The sequence below is a fragment of the Bubalus kerabau genome, chromosome 3 (genome assembly GCF_029407905.1).
Source record: "Bubalus kerabau isolate K-KA32 ecotype Philippines breed swamp buffalo chromosome 3, PCC_UOA_SB_1v2, whole genome shotgun sequence".
NCBI classification, from domain to species: Eukaryota; Metazoa; Chordata; class Mammalia; order Artiodactyla; family Bovidae; genus Bubalus; species Bubalus kerabau.
The window spans coordinates 135235895-135254267 of NC_073626.1; the positions used below are offsets into that span (position 1 = coordinate 135235895).

General features: G+C 34.9%; 1 long non-coding RNA gene across 1 annotated transcript; it reads right to left on the reverse strand.

The window, feature by feature from the left end:
- Nucleotides 1–8631: 8631 nt before the first annotated feature.
- Nucleotides 8632–11700, reverse strand: LOC129647790 (uncharacterized). Its single transcript, XR_008712508.1, has 3 exons — nt 11556–11700; nt 10681–10739; nt 8632–9291 (listed from the first exon to the last, which is right to left on the reverse strand). It is a non-coding gene; the product is annotated as an uncharacterized LOC129647790 (long non-coding RNA).
- Nucleotides 11701–18373: the final 6673 nt, after the last annotated feature.

Here is an 18373-nt window from a genome sequence, read left to right on the forward strand (position 1 = left end):
GTATGCAAAGAATTTCTTAATTGATATACCCTCAATTAAGGAATGCTCTTAACTTCTTGTAAATTTAGAAAATATTATATGATCAGGGAGAAATCTCAGACAGAATTCCATTAAATTACTAATGAAAGGCATCCCCTAAATGGATGGGGACAAATAAGAGGGGAAAAAAAGAAAGCTAGGAGCAAAGAAAGTTTAATAGACTATGGTTCACAGTTGACCATTGAACAGGAGGGGTGTTAATTTGCCAAACAAATTTCTTAAAATTTATAGTTGGCTCCCTGTAACTTCAGTTCCTCCCCATCTGTAGATTCAACCAACCACTGATCATATAGTACTGTAATATTATGGATATAGAGATCACCTTTTTCACTTTTTTATACTGTTCTTTAATACATATGATTATTAATTTAAACATACTTATATCTCATATTTATTGATATTTTATCTATATTTTATACCTTCTGTATATTATTTAGCAAATCCTGTTCTGAAGAATGCCCAGTTGAGCCCAGATCAGATTTCCTGTCTGCTGAATGATGACCCAATAAATGTTTATTGTTTTCAGCCACTAGCTTTGGGATTACTTTCTATGCAACAAAAGCTAAATGATAGAGATGAAGTCTTTTATTTTTCTTTACTTCTTTGGTATTGAATTGAATTCAGTAACAATCAGAGGACCAGTGTAGTTCTCTGAAAGTCGTTCAGTATTTTGAGTTGCCTTCAGGAGTCCCTTCACTCATAGCCATGCCTGGACAAATTTAAATCATATTTCTCAGCAATATTACTTAAACAATCCTAGGAAAAAATGGCAATATGCTTTGAGAAAAAATATTTTCCAATTGACTGAAAAAGTAGCATGTATAGGATTTTCAAAATTGCTTTCCACTGTAAGAGCAGAGAGATGAGCGCGAATAATCAGGGTAGAAAATCTGCAACACTACTGAACTAAGAAATAGGCAGATAGCATGATAAAGTGAAGTTAAAATGATTAGACTTAGGGCAGAAATAAAATCACATTTTTGGAAATACAGATAGGTAGTAAATGGAAATAACTGATAAGTAAAAATACCAAAAAAGACAGGAAAACACAGTGAACAGTGTATTAGACTCTTCAAAAGCAACGGAAAACCAGTCCAACAAATGGAAACGTTGACCTGGATTTTTGGTATGAGAAATTTTTCTGCTTGATTTTCATGTTGATTTCAAACAGATTCAGGAACAGGCAAATTTGGAGGGAGTTAGAAAAGTTTCTTAAATATTATATGATTAAAGAAGTGAGGTACTCAGTTATGAAGTAGGATTAAAGGATATAAGTGTAGAGACCTTGGCTAAAGGTAAGTGGATGAAAATAGGAAAGCAGTCTTCAAACCCATGAAAGGCATAGGAATAGTTTTTTAAGGATTTTCTTATTTATTTCAGTATTGAGAATTCTTTGAAAACTTCAATCCAGATTATATTGTATAAAAAAGTAAGCAATTTTCTCTATATTCCAAATAATATATGACAAGAAAAGAAAATTTGTTAAACTATATATGTTCCAAAAACTGGAACAGAAAGATCATATATTTAAAATTATAACTTGGAGTGACTAGTGATGGTAATAACAATTGCTTATTATTTTGATTAAATCAGAAAATAAGTTATGTAGATGGTGCTGTTGTCTGTATTTATTTTCAGTTTGCTTCCTAAAAGATTTGTAATTAAATGTTATAGCACTCATATAAATTAAAACCAGATAAATTATAAATATAATATCAAAGCAAGATACATATAATTGTTGTGATTAAGCATTAAATTTACCTCTGAGATTTGTTATCTAAAACAATATTTCAGAAATGCCAGGTTATAAACTTTGTACTTAGATGAAGCAAGTCTATTCATCAGAAGAGATATATAAAATAATGATGAAGTCAGAAAATTCAGAAAGTTCCTTGTGCCTTTCCTACATTTCTGTTTCTGATTTTATATTGGTGCTTTATTCTAACACCTTAGGAAAACTACTTAACATTCTCAGCCTCGTTTTATTGGCCTATACAATGACAGTTATTGGAGTTATTTTATCTCAGACAGATGTTTTGGGGTAGTTCTTTGATGCTGTAACTTGAATTCCAATGAGAATTGTTTAACCCAAGTTAATAAAATATCCTTATTTGCAATGTGCCATGCAATAATTTTTTATTATTTATTTTCCACAATAACAGCAGAGGGAACTTTTAAGCTCAAATACCACTGTGATAAATATTAAACCATGTCAGTCTACTGGGGAAAAGGTAGAATTAGCAGAACTTAGGAGGAAGAAAGTAGTCATTCCAGTATAATTTAGAACAGAGATAATAAATTTATCTGAATAGGTACAAGAAAACATATTTAAGCAATTAGAATACACTGAAAATGTGACTTGAGAGTAAATATGAAGCCAAAAAAGATCAAAATCTTGGAACAATAAAAACATTATTAATATTGCTCAATTTGCCATTGTTGACCACTTGTTATGAGGATTTATGATTGGTTTGTGCTCTGACTTGACATCGGGAAATGTCATTTAGGGCAGTGACAAGTGCTTCCCCAGTGTCTGTGCTGCCCAATGAAGGAAATGACATCATTCTTATACAATCAACTTACTCATAGTTGCTTGCCAGTTTCCCTGCCATCTTTTCATCTTCATGATCATCATTATGAGTTATAAGCCTCTTACCAATAATTTGAATGACCTCAATTTCTCTCCACATTCTTCTTCGTTGCATGATATGTTCATTTTACTTTTTAACATCTTTCACATTTTAGCAAAGTAGTCATTTAAAATGCATGCAGAGCTAGAAAGTAAATTACTAGGGTAAAGGGCATTTCAAGATGATTGAAAATATGCCTCATGAGCTGTTGCCTTTTCTATTTCACAGTCAGAGTTACTGAAAAGGTGTTAGAAATGAGATTTCACAAGTAAATATATATGTATTATATAATTTTTATGTTTCAGTGTTCCATTCTTTAATGTCTTTACATCATCCTCATTATAGTAAACCCTGAAATAAATACCATCTATGACATAGTATTGCAGGTTTTGATACCATGACAGATTTAAAATACTCAGGCACTTAGTTGAAGTTTTATATTTAATATTCCACCAAAAATTCATGGACATTTTCATGACTTGCTGAGATCCCTTAATTGCTTATTTATGACGGTAATAACTTCACATGCATTTTCCCATATATTACATGAACATATATATCTCTTAGAGCTACTTAGAACAATTGGTATTTTTGTTAAGATAAAACAAATAAGAACTTACATTTTGAAAAGCAAAGTTTATCCAGCTATGGCCAGTGAACATAGTTGCTGACCATTGTTGCAGTAGCTGAACTTTGTCAATGATAATATACTTTTACTACTTTCTATTAAGCTACCTCTCTCTTTCTTCTTTGAAAACTTTGTTTTGCAAGCCTAATGCAGTATGTTATATATGTTCCATTTTCTGGTGTTTGTTTTGTTTTTTTGTTTTTTATTTTTGGCTGTGCCATGTGGCTTGTGGGATCTTAGCTCACTCTTAGTCCAGGGATTGAACCTGGACTCAGGTTCTCTGCCCCTTTCTCTGGCAGAGAAAGTGCTGAATCCTAACCATTGGACCACCAGGGAATTCCATTCTTGTGCTGATTATAAGTTGAGTTTCTGGCAAAATATGATTTCCCTCAATTTCTCAAAGGATAAAATTTTGAATGTTATCAACAAATAGGCAAAAAAAATAATTTGAACCTGAGAAAATTTTCAGAATTTAATATATTTTATTAAGCTATTTTTAATGAATATTTCATGTATTATTTAGTCAGACTCTTCTCTGGAAAAGGCCTTTAGAAAAGTGGATCACACAGATATAGCCTGAGATACACTGAAAAAGTCCCTTTCAGCAAACCTTGTAGACTGCAGTTTAGCTATTTCTTTCTGAAACCTCATCCTGTTGGTCTTAAAAGCCTTCTGTTCAAACGTTAATTACCCAGGGACTTCCCTGGTGGCCCACTGATCCAGAAACTTAAGAACCTGCATGCCTGCACAGTGTGGCCAAAAAAAAAAATCTTAAAAAAAAGTACTTAATAAATATTCAGTGTTACAATTTTTTTTTTAAGAAAAACAAGAAAACTCACAGAAATTAATAACCCATTATGAGGTTTAACTCACATGTTTTATTAACTGATAATTTCTTCTAACAGAAACATAGTCCTAACTCAACGTGGGCAAGGCACTCTCTTCCAAATGTCTCATTCTATCTTAATAACAACCTGGTATTATTTTACCCTTTTTGCAATAGAACAGGATAAATCTCAGAGTTGAAATAATATATCCACATTCATCCAGGTAGAAATTGACAGCGTTTGGTAAGTGGGCTCCTTGTCTACTGCATAGAAAGGGAGTAGCAAGAGGGATGAGGAAGGCATGGAATTGAGAAACAGAGAACAAGGTGTTACAAAAGATGCGAAAGATTATGAGGATTTTGAGGACAAACATTAAAAATTATACCATTTGTCTCTGGCCCAACTTTGTGTCACAGGTTTAATCTCTATTAACTTGTCAGGACACATAATAAAGAATATTATATGGCTGGAACCTGAGCCCAGAGGAGAAAGTGTATATCAGACATTAAACTATCTGACTAGACTGCATGCAAAATTATCATAATTGATTTTAATCTTCAGGTTTTTTTTATTATTATGACACAATAGAATTTCTGATAACTATAGAGGAACTTGTCCAGTTGCCCAGTCGTGTCTGACTCTTTGCAACCCCATGGACTGCAGACATAGAAAATGTATTACTATTAGCACACATTTAGTTCTATTTATATGATTTCTAGGCAGCTAACCTTATAGTAGCAATAGCATTGCCTTTGAATGATATGCTAGATAGCATTATATACATGAATTAAAGTAAAAATCTATATATATATATATCAGTCTGAAAGGAATTGGTCTCCTAAAAGTCCATCATAAAGATGTTTTTTCTAGACACCCAGTAACCTGTGGCAAATTATAGCAACTGTTAACCACTGCAGTTCTATGATGAGTCTAAATATTTTCTCCCTCACAAAAAGGTCTTAGAAGCTTGACATATTAACTGTTGTATTATATTTTAACTGAAAATAACAAACTGCAGATTTCTGTGAATTTAATTTTATGTAGTCACAACATTCTCTCTCTGAAGAGACTGGGGCTCATTCACCTTCCCCTTTAAATGTGCAAACATACCTTCACCTCATTTTAATAGAACAAGTATTTTCACCCTAGAGTTCATGGATGGATTGTTAATCCCTTGAAATTTTATGCAAGAATTTGAATTCATAAGCCCAAGTGAGTTTTTCTGGGTAGAGAATCAAAAGTGGGCCATAATTTTTAAAGGAATTAGAATGACTCTGTATATAAAAATTTCATTGGAATAGTTCCAATTTATTTGGCTTCTCATTTATTTAATTGGTAGATTGTCTTTCCATTGACTTTTCTTTTATATTGATAGATACTATCACTTTTATAACAAAGAGTAAATAGTATCCCATATACTAAGAGCTATTAACAAACTATTTTTAAAAATATGATTAAAAATAATCTGCATTTGTTATATCTTCTTTTCTCTAGAGAGTAACTAAATGAATATAATCAGATTTTATTCATTATGAAGCAGATTTATTTTCCAGCAATGAAATTGAGAGGGTAACAGGCAGGAAGGCCAGAGGTCTCCAAACGGAGGAAACAGGCTGCAAGTGTTTTTCCCTCTTTGGGAACTACAGATGTTATGCTATGAGTGGGTTGCTTTGACTAATTTTACTCAACAGGCATTACAAGATTCTCAAAAAGCTTAATGGCTCAGAACCTACTTGACAAACCATTATGTTACACTCAGACATTGTCCCCCTAATCTATGTAAACGAAACTATTTGTATGGTAATCTGCCCTTCAAGATTCAAGTCAATCATTTTATGGCCCGGGATGAATCATCTGGTGCCAAGAGTATCCCAAAATACATCTTATGAATGAGGGGTCTGGTGCCACTTGAGTTTTAAGACATTCCTTTCTTTAACAGACTGCTAGTGACTATATAACATCCAGCTGAAGACTAGCAAGGGGGTACTCTTTCTGCTCCCTTCTGATGCCTATGCCAGAAGCTTTCTCTATCTCCTTTATACTTTAATAAAACTTTATTACACAAAAGCTCTGAGTGATCAAGCCTCGTCTCTGGCCCCAGATTGAATTCTTCTCCTCTGGAGGCCAAGAATCCCAGCATCTTTTCATGGTTCAGCAGCAATCTTTCAAAATGCCTTTTATGATCCAAGATTCATTGTTGCTTAAAAAGTTGGTTATCAGTTTCTTAAATATGTCCTAAAATTCTATGGATTAGATTAGACCTTAGTGCCAGAGGAAAGGATGTTGGAGAGAGTCCAGCGAAATTTTAGCAGAGTAAACTTTGCTCTTCTTTTCATTTTTTGCAGAACCCATTACTTTTAAAAAGTATTTCTGGAGTAACTAGTAACACCACTCTGAGCATTTTTATCTCTAATTTTAGTCCTGATTGGTGGCAATTACCCTTATATTTGAGAATAAATCTGAATTATAACTAAGTACAAAATTAATCTTTCTGTTGACAGGCAATGATTTACTTACACAATTACTTTGCGAGAAATAAATGAAATGATTCTTCTAGCTCTGCTCATCTTAGTTATCATCATATTTTCAAAGTTTAATTTTCCTAGTGCTTTTTTCTGTCCCTAACTCAGTTGACACTTTTACAAATAATTCCACCTCCCAAAGACTAAGTTGGGAATATGAAGAGCAGAATAACATGTATTTCCCTCTTTATATTTTAAGGGATATTTCAGTCCAATAAGTTAACAGTTGAGCCTGAGTATTATTAGTAAAGTTAAATAACATAATTTACTACAACTTTTAATGTCCTAATTGCCATTTTAAATAACTAAAGTGAAAGTGTTAATCACTTAGTTGTGTCTTACTCTTTGCAACACTACGAACTGTAGCCCACCAGGCTCCTCTGGTCCATGGGATTCTCCAGGCGAGAATACTGGAGTGGGTCAGTCAGTTCACTCGCTCAGTCGTGTCTGACTCTTTGTGACCCCATGAACTGTAGCAGGCCAGGCCTCCCTGTCCATCACCAACTCCCAGAGTTTACTCAAACTCATGTCCACCTGGAATGGGTAGCCATTCCCTTCTCTAGGGGATCCTTTCAACCCTGGGATCAAGCCCAGTCTTCTGCACTGTGGGCAGATTCTTTACCACTAACGAAACCTCCTCAAATAGCTAAGTGAATATCAAAACATCATATTCTAAAAGCCACTAATTCAGAATACTCGAAATGTCAAGAAAAGAGGTAAGGAAAATTTTCCTCACTTTTATCTATCTCTTCTATTTGTTAGTATAAGAAGACTTTGAATATATTTTAAAAGGTAATGCTCCTGGGCTTTGAAATAAAGCAAACTATCTCACACAATACAAATACTAGTTATGTTTTAGTCTAGCACAGAAAGTGGCTGAACAAATCTTCCATAAGACTGATGTCATTCTTTTCCAGAACCAAAGTGACCAGACAAGATATGACTAATTATTCTTTGCATTTTCAAGGATCTGTTTTGTTAGAATTTTCTGTACTTAGTAAGGCAGAAAAAAAAACAAACTGTTTAAGCAACATTTTTAGTGGTCTTAGGAAAGAAGAACCAAGAGGAGAAAGAGAAATATTAAAAACATATAGGTAAATTACACTTTGGAATTGTTTGAAAGATTAGAAAAATCTAAAAATGTATAAAAGAAATGTATAACACCCCTGGGGCTTCTCTGGTGGCTCAGGTGGTAAAGAATCTGCCTACAATGCAGAAGACTCAGGTTCCATCCCTGGTTCGAGACAATCCCCTAGACAAGGGAATGGCAACCCACTCCAGTATTCTTGCCTGCAGAATTCCATGGACAGAGGAGCTTGGTGGGCTATAGTCCATGGGGTTCCAGGATTCAGACATGACTGAGCGACTAACACTTCCATAATGTACTAGATATTTCAATTTTATTTTCTTCATATGTCACATTTTAAGAAGTGACAGTTTTGTTGTTTTTTAATTAGTTTTTGAGGGTTTTTTGGTTATTAATGTTGTTTGCATTATGAGTCCTCAGTGGAAAAGTATTTTGTATTTATAATAAATATAATAATAACTAATACTGGCATAAACTATGAGTCAAGAATGAATCTATGGCATATATATATATATATATATATACTTATTAACTTGACTTGTTTAATCCATATATTGTACAATGACCTAAGAGTTACATACTATTATTAATCTTGATTTTAAAGAAAGAAAACTGAGGCCTATGGGCATCAGCTAGTAAACTTGGAAGGTGAGATTTGAATCCAGGTAATTTAGTTTTAGATATCAGGCCCTTAACCATTAGAACCAACAGGCTGTACTGCTTCTCAATATGTCAAAATGACAAATAATTATATGTATTTTATTTACAATTATTTTTACTAGAAGCATATTCATGAACTCATATTTACAAATTAATCTTTATCCTGTTTAATATCATGGCCCCATGCACAAAAAAAAAAAAAAAATTATTTTTGCACTGATGACATGTTGAAATGAAACTCTTTTAGAAATATTAGGGTAATAAAATACATTATTAAATTAAATTTCACACATTTCCTTTAATTTTAATTAACTTTTAAAAATTATATTACTTGCATTAAATTTCTACTGAACAATGTCATTATAGACAGCTTTACAACAACACATCATCTCTTCAACCCTTTTAAAATATGATTTCACTTCACAACATCTCAACTTGGTGATGTAAGAATATGCTATGGCTATTCATTTTCAATATATTTCATTCCCAATAAGTTAGATTGCAAAATATTAGAATTTAACGTGTTGAAGAAAAGGGATCATTTGTTCAATTATCAGTTCAGTTCAGTCACTCAGTCGTGCCTGACTCTTTATGACCCCATGGATTGCAGTGTAACAGGCCTCCCTGTCCATCACCAACTCCCAGAGTTTACTCAAATTCATGTCCATTGAGTCGGTGATGCCATCCTACCATCTCATCCTCTGTTGTCGTCTTCTCCTCCTGCTTTCACTCTTTCCCAGCATCAGGGTCTTTTCAAACGAGTCAGCTCTTCGCATCAGGTGTCCAAAGTATTGGAGTTTCAGCTTCAACATCAGTCCTTCCAATGAACACTCAGGACTGATCTCCTTGAGGATGGACTGGTTGGATCTCCTTGCAGTCCAAGGGACAATTATAAAAACTAACAAAAATTCATAAACATTTTAGAAAGATTTTTTTAAAGGTAACTATTTAATTAAAGTTCTAAGAAAACTAATGGAGTGCCCCTTAAAGTAAAGCCCACTCTGAAGAAAAAATTAAATGCGTCTCAAAATTAGAAGATACTAAGTTTTTCCAATGATCAAACTTTAAATTGTGCTGAAACTCCTATTGAATTATAATTGTGCTTATGAACAGAATCTAGATTGTTGAATTCTATTTATTTGGAAAATTCAAACAGCATGAAAAAGTTACATTTTCTGAAATATTTGTAGCAGAGTGGGGTTTTGTTCATGAATAAAACTGGAGTGTGAAAGTGAAAGTGAAGTTGCTCAGTCGTGTCCAACTCTTTGCGACGCCATGGACTGTAGCTTATCAGGCTCCTCCATCCATGCGATTTTCCAGGCAAGAGTGCTAGAGTGGATTGCCATTTCCTTCGCCACCAGGAATTGAACCCGGGTCTCCCTCATTGCAGGCAGACGCTTTACCGTCTGAGCCAAAACTGGAGTGTAGTTTTCTTATTTTATAGTATCTTTGTCTGCTTTTAGTATCATGTTAATGCTGGCCTCATAGAATGAATTTGGAAGTAGTCACTAGCCTTCAATTTCCTGAAATAACTTGTGTAGCGCTGGTGTCATTTCACCCTTAAATATTTTGTAAAATTCACCACTGAGGTTTCTTTGTTGAAAGAACTTTGTAATTTAAATAATTATGCATTCAATTTGAGCTATTTAGGTAAGCTATTTCCTGAGTGAGCTTTGGTAGTTTGTGCTTTCCATCTAAATTGAAGAATCAATTGACAAAAGTTTTCATTATGTTCCGCTTTCATCCTCTTTAGCTTAGAATCTGCAGCGGTATTAAATTCCTCGTTTCCTCATTCTTGATATTGTTAGTTTGTGTCTGCTTTCTTTTTAAGTGATTAGTCTGGCTAGATTTTAGATTAATTATTTACTTTTGATATGTGTGTGTGTTAGTCGCTCAGTTGGGTCTGACTCTTTGCGGCCCCACAGACTATAGCCCCTTAGGCTCCTCTGTCCATGGAATTCTTCAGGCAAGCATACTGGAATGGGCTGCCATTCCCTTCTCCAGGGGATCTTCCCCAAGCAGGATTGAACCTGGGTCTCTTTCATTGAAGGGAACCTTAGTGCTTCTCTGATGGCTCAGAAAGTGAAGAGTCTGCCTGCAAGCTAGGAGATCTGGGTTCAATCCCTGGTTGTTCAAGATCTGGAGAAGCTAATGTATACCCACTCCAGTATTCTTGCCTGGAGAATTCCATGGACAGAGAAGCCTGGGGGTCCCAAAAAGTTGAACATGACTAAGTGACTAACACTTTCATTTTGCTTTTCCGGTGGCTCAGCAGTAAAGAACTCACCTGCAATGCAGGAAATGGGGCAGGAGCCACAGGCTGGATTCCTGGTTTGGGAAGATCCCCTGAAGAAGGAAATGGCAAGCCACTTTAGTATTTTTACCTGGAACATCCCACAGACAGAAGAGCCTGGAGGGCTAGTCCATGGATTTACAGAGTCAGACACGACCAAGTGACTGAGCACAGTAACTTGTACATAAACCTTCAACCTTGACAGAGGAAAGAATGTGAACTAAGATTGTAAATTGTTGATCACTGGTCTATACGTTGATTTTCACTACAAACAAATGTGTTTGAGGAAATGAATCCCTAATTAACTCACTCTTTGGATAGGTTGCTGTTTCCAAAAATAAGAATAGTAGATGGAGAAGAAATAAAATGAATAAAGCAGATCTCCCCATTTTATTCACCTGCTGTTTAACAAAAATTCCTGCATTTCTTTCCAGCTCTAGCCAGGTGAAAAATTATACTGTATAACTTGCTTGGCATATTTTTATGTAAAAAAATAAACTCTCCAAATTCCATGAAGACAAAAGAAGTAGATTTTTGGGGGGTTCCTAGACCCAATTCCAACTCATTGTGTATGTGTAGATCTTCCCATAAGACATCAGCAGGTTATCTCAGAATTCAACTCAATCTAACACTCTGTTGAAATTAGCATCAAATTTCATAGGTTAATAGTTCAGTCCTACAAGGCTGCCACCTGGCCCCCAATGCTCCACTTTATATACCAGTCACAATTCCAGGTTGTTACCTATACTTCTAACCAACTGGCTCTAAATCAGAAGTTCCCACAACCACCTCCCCCACCACACCGCCTTCCTTGACATTTGATTTATTTGCTAGAGCAGCTCACAGAATTCAGGAAACATTTTACTTACTGGATCACTGGTTTATTATAAAAGGATAAAAATCAGGATGGAAGAGATGCATAGGACAAGATATATGGAAAGGGAGAAGAACTTCCATGCCCTCTCTGAGCCTGCCACTTTCCCAGTACTTCCACATGTTTACCCACTTGGGAGCTCCCCAACCCTATACTTTTCAGTTTTTATTAGGCTTCATTACACAGGTGCAATTGATTAAATCACTGGTCATTAGTGATTGAACTCAGTCTAGGGCCTCTCTTCCCTCCCTTGAGCTCAGGGCAATGGAAATGGAGGTTCTAATCCTCTGATCACACAGTTGGTTATCCTGTCAACTGGACCTCAGTCCTCAAGTGCTTCCCAAAAGTCATCTCATTCAACATAACAAAAGACACCTTCATTGCTCTTATCACTTAGGAAATTCCAAGGGTTTTAGAAGCTCAGTGTCACAAAGGTGGACAAAGATGAAATATATCAATATATTTATTTTAAATTACAATAGCACATAGATAAAATGTATAAAAAATGTAATAAAAAACATTAAAGCTAATCCAATATGTAAGGAAAAAAAACAGTAATAAGTCAATACAATACTCTCATTAAAGGAAACACCCTCCTTGGTCACTTGTGGATGGTTTGTACTTTTTTCCTCTAAATTCTGGGCTATCTTTAATCAAGGTGTAAGTTTTCCATTTTTCATAGCATTTCCGGGAAGGAAATGTGGTTTAGTTGTACTATTTTCTCTTTAAAAGACCAGTTTTCTAGGAAGAAAAGAGATTCTTTTGTTGAATAAGAACATCTATCATAGTTTAAACAAAATTCCAGAAATGACAGGTACCTTATTTAGATAAGGTGACACATTACAGCTTCCTTTCCGCCTCCTTTTTCTTATATAGTGAGATCTATATAGAGACAAAATTACTCTATCAGACCAAGTAAATATCAAAGTCAGGCCTCATCTTCTGGTTTTACATGTTGTATCCCCTTGAATTCATCTTTGGCTATTTGAAGGACATTTCAAGTGGAATTCTGGTTTTTGTTGGTTCCATTGACTGATAATGTTGACTGAAATTATTTTTTTGATGAAATGTTATTGGCAGAAATTGTAGTGCTTCTGAAATGCTGCTACAGGCTGTTAAGAATCTGGATTTTAAAAGAATGGAAATAGTTCAGAATATCAACATTCACTGTTTAAAAATACATTTTAAATCTTTCTAAATTTCTAATTCACAATGTTTTCATGTCTGGCATGGAAATATCCCATTCCTGTGTTTTTATCCCTGTATAGTGCCTTTATTTGACAAAAAAAAAAAAAAAGTCAACAAATACTTAATGAAAGGATATTAATGAGAATTCTTCTCTTCACTCTGAATTCAATTGTTCAAATTGATGTAATTGTAATAATTGAAAATATTGTAGTCAAATATTTAAACATTTTAAGATATAAAGTGAAAACAAATTTGAATCCTGGGAAATTTATAAAGGGATCAAATATGTATATTTGCATAATAGGAAATTGTTTCCTTCATATTAAAAAAATGGTGCTGTATATAGGACTTGAGAGATAAAACTCATCTTTATGTTTAAATAGTCACCAATGAGGTTTGCCTACTCTTTGACCCCATGGACTATAGAGTCCATGGAATTCTCCAGGCCAGAATACTGGAGTCCCTTTCTCTAGGGGATCTTCCCAACCCAGAGATGGAACCCAGGTCTCCCTCATTGCAGGTGGATTCTTTACCAGCTGAGCCACAAGGTAAGCCCAAAAATACTACCCAAGGAGTGGGTAGCCTATCCCTTCTGCAGGGGATTTTCCCAACCCAGGAACTGAACCCAGGTCTCCTGCATTGCAGGCAGATTCTTTCCAACTGTGCTATCAGGGAAGCCTGGCTTAAGGATTACAAAAAGGTATGTATGTATGTATTAGTCACTCAATCACATCTGACTCTTTTTGACCCCTGGACTCTAGCCTGCCAGGCTCCTCTGTCCATGGGATTCTACAGGCAAGAATACTGGAGCAGGTTGCAATTCCCTTTTTCAGGCTATCTTCTCAACCCAGGGACTGATCCTGGGTCTCCTGCATTGTAGGCAGATTCTTAAACTTCTGAGCCACCACGGCTGCTCTAAAAAGGTATGCTTGCTCCCAAATGACTGCTTCCCTAGACAGCCTCATTGTAACTGAAAAAAAAAAAAATCATTTTGTATCTCCTGTTAAAATGTATGGGTCACACATGGGACACTGACAAATGATTTTAATGTACCTACCTGAGATTTGCAAAAAGCAGAGTTTTAAAAGAAGGTAGAGCATACTACTCAGTTCAGTGACATTGTTCAGCTTTCCTCTTATAATATTTTATTATTTTTATTCATAGAGAAGCAAATTCAGGAAAATGAGAGAAGGAAATAATGATCCATCTCCTCCAGACAGACTTAGTCATTACCAATTTTTTTTTAATATCTTTGCCTTCAGTCTTTATTTTTTATAACACTCTCTTTGTTTTTAAAAATTCATACAAGTAATGAAGTTCTCAAACAAGGCAGAAAAGCATAAAAAGAAACAATACAAATCCTGCCATTCACACTTGAGCATCATCAATATTGGGTAAGCATGTGAGCAGAAATCTTTATTTGCACATATAAGATACATCTATTATAGAATGCATGGATGGAGAAAAAAGATGAAAATATGAATAAAAAATATAGAGAATATTAAAATAGAGTAAATATTTTGAGGGAGAATCAAAACACTCTCTGCTATGAAATCTGAGTGCTTAAAGTCAGTTCTTTTTCTCCTATGACCTTATCCTCAATTATTTTCTTGCTACTTAGGTTATTATTTATATATATTATCCAGACTTTTTTGATATTTGCATTCTGTCCTCTATAATTCTTTTAGATGGTTAATATTCATGCCATATTTTAAATTAATTAATAGTCACTATTGGCCTTGTTATTATAACTTCCATTCCTCATTTTTTAATTTTAAGTAATAAGATAATATATAGATTTTGAAATGTATACTTGAAAACATTCCATTATGTCGAAAGGTTTTTTTTATACCATCTTTCTCAAGTTAGAGTGCCTGCATGTTGCCTTAATATTTGCTCCACTGTCTTCTGGCATTAATAATGATTTAGATAATTTTTAAGTTAACTTTTTCCCTATTGTCCCAACCTTTTCCCTATTAAGACACTGATTTTTTTCTGCAACTATGACTGAAGAATTATTTCTTTAAAGTTGAATAGATTAATGAAATAATATAACTCTTTCAGAATTTTCTAAATCAAAATTCCCTGAAGTATTTATTTTTTCCAGCAAGGGAAAACTTCTAGAATTGCAACAGTGAATTTGTATATTTCCAATCTGCTGGATTCTAGTACTTCTCTTTATTCTAAAATGTAGAGATATCAAATATTCATGTTACATGACTTTTAATTCCACATCTTTTGTACCTTTCTCATTGCTCTAACCTTTTCATCTTTTCCTAGCATTTTGATTAGGAATACTTAAGTCTTTTTTTTTTTAATAACTTGATTTTTAGTGGTGCCTGTTCTGTTTGTTCCTGATTTTTTAATTAATGGTGGTGCTAATGGTAAAGGGGCTTCCCTGGTGGCTCAACTGTAAAGAATCTGCCTGCAATGTGGGAGACACACAGAGGAGAATGAGAGAAATAGAGGCCGAGGTTGGAGTTATGCTTTCATAGCCAAAGAATACCTGGGTTCGATCCCTCGGTTGGGAAGATTCCCTGGAGAAGGGAACAGCTACCCACAGCTGCCTGCCGATGTAGGAGACATAAGAGACACAGGTTCAATCCCTGGGTCAGGAAGATGGAGGAAGGCATGGCAACACACTCCAATACTCTTGCCTGGAGAATGCCATGAATAGAGGAGACTGGCAGGCTACAGTCCATAGTATCTCAAAGTCAGACATGACTGAAGTGACTTAGCATGCACACAAATGACTTTTTCAGTTTATATCATTTGGCCTTTAATTTCTCCTTTCAGTTTTTATGCTTCTTGCTATATTGAATTTAATATTCATTAATTTATTCTGCAACATGAACAAATTATGACAAATTTTCTATTTTTCCAAGATACACAGATTTACAGATTTTGAACTTTGTCTTTTGCATACTAATTGTGAGTGTGCATTTAATCTAGTATGTGTTCAGAGTTGTATAAACAGGTCTTTGAATTTTTTTCATTCTCAATGGCTTCATCTTGACATTACATCTATTCTAATATGTGTAGGATTTGATTTTATTTTCATTGAGTAAGATTTCAGTTTTTTCTCTTCCCTTCAACCTAGCCATAAGGGCTATAAGCAGTCATTTTATTCACTTTGTTTCTAATCAGAGCTAATGGTGGATATGGAAGTAGAGGAAGGAAAATTTCATAATCAGTCAGTTCAGTTCAGTCGTGTCTGACTCTTTGTGACCCTATGAACTGCAACACGCCAGACCTCCCTGTCCATAACCAACTCCCGGAGTTCACCCAAACCCATGTCCATTGTGTCAGTGATGCCATCTAACCATCTCATCCTCTGTCATCCCCTTCTCCTCCTGCCCTTAATCTTTCCCAGCATCAGGGTCTTTTCAAATGACTCAGCTCTTTGTATCAGGTGGCCAAAGTACTGGAGTTTCAGCTTCAACATCAGCCCCTCCAATGAACACCCAGGACTGATCTCCTTCAGAATGGACTGGTTGGATCTCCTTGCAGTCCAAGGGACTCTCAAGAGTCTTCTCCAACACCACAGTTCAAAAGCATCAATTCTTAGGTGCTCAGCTTTCATTATAGTCCAACTCTCACATCCATAGATGACCACTGGATAAACCATAGCCTTGACTAGACGGACCTTTTTTGGCAAAGTAATGTCTCTAATCTCTTCTGAAATGTGACATATATCATACTTAGGTTTTGTTCAACTAGTGTATGAATACTGTTCCCACAATGAGATGTCTCTTGATTTTGAATTACCTCTTCACCTCAGTGTGCAGAAACAGGGTCTTTAGATTATTTTTTCTACCAGGTTGTCAATTTTGTATTTTTTCTTAAACTATGCCTTCTTCCACATGTCAATTTTTGTTACTGCTAGATCATAAAGGAAAAAAAAAATAAGATGCAAGGATACCCTATCACATTTTTAGGTGATGACAAACTGTTCTCCAAAGAGATTGTATAATTTCTACTCTCACTAAAAATAGATGAGAATTTACCTTCTTCTTATTCTAACAGCACTCAGCATTTTCAGAAGTTTCGTTTTGCAAATCTGTGTATGTTCAGTGATACCATATTGTGGAATTAATGTGTACTTTGCTGGTTACTGGGGCTTCCTGGTAGCTCAGCTAGTAAAGAATCCACCTGCAATGTAGGAGACCCCAGTTCGATTCCTGGGTTGTAAAGGTCCATTGGAGAAGGGATAGGCTACCCCCTCCAGTATTCTTGGGCTTTCCTGGTGGCTCAGGCAGTCAAGAGTCTGTCTGCAATGTGGGAAATGCAGGTGTGATCCCTCAGTCAGGAAGATCGCCTGGAGAAGGAAATGACTACCCACTCCATTTTTCCTCCTTGGAGAATTCCATGGATAGAGGAGCCTGGCAGGCTACAGTCCATGAAGTCATAAATAGCTGGACATGACTGAGCCACTATTACTTTTACTTTGCTTGCTGCAAACTACTACATTTGAATACATCTAATATTTTTATGGTTCATTTGTATACCCTCCTCTGTCAGAAATCCTTTCACAAATTTTATGTATCAATTGTTTTAGTAGCTTAACTTTTTCTAATGGATGTGCTATATTTCTCAATATATTATGGATACAGAGATCAACTTTTTCACTTTTTTATACTGTTCTTTAATGAATATGATTATTAATTTAAACATAGTTACTCATATTTATCAATATTTTATTTATAATTTATAATTTTTGTGTATTGTTTATGAAATCCTATCTTGAAGTTTTAAATACAATCTTTTGTAATATCACTTTTTAAGTTTATACTTTTTTTTTTGCCTTTAAGCTATTAATTTGCCTGGAATTTTCTTTTCTATTTAGGTAGAGTAGTAAGGTGAATTATGGCCTCTTAAAAGTATAACACATGTATACCTGTGGTGGATTCATTTTGATATTTGGCAAAACTAATACAATTATGTAAAGTTTAAAAATAAAATAAAATTAAAAAAAAAATTCTAATCCCTGAAACCTGTGAGTCTGACCTTTGTTTGAGAAAGATTCTTTGCACATACACTTAAGGATCTTGAGATCATTCTGGATTTCTTTGATCCCTAAATTCAATTATGTGTCTTTATAAGAGAGAAAAAAAAAAGAGAGAGAGAGAGAGAGAGAGTGGACACACAGAGGGGAATGCTAAGGGAAATTGAGACAGAGGTTGGAGTTATGCCCTCATGGCCAAAGAACACCTGGAACCAATAGGAGATCGCAGAAGAAAGGAAAAATTGTTCCCTAGAGCATGCAGATGAGTATGGCTCTGCCAATACTTCTGTGAGATAATACATTTCTCTTATTTTAAGCCACCAAGTTTGTGGTAATTGGTTATGACAGCCACAGGAAACTCATAGATACCAAATATACCAACATCATTATTGAAAACTTCACCTTTTCTTATATTTATTGACAGCTATCAAACATCAGATTCCTTATATACCTGAATCTCTTCCTATTCTATCCAATACCCTCTAGCCTTCCCATCTTATTTAAGGGTGGTGAAAGGTAAGAAACACTTGTAAAAGTTAAATCCCAGGAATTCAGACCCACCTTAAGACTGAAATCATAATCATATAAGACTATAGAATTTTCTGCTCTACCATATCTTA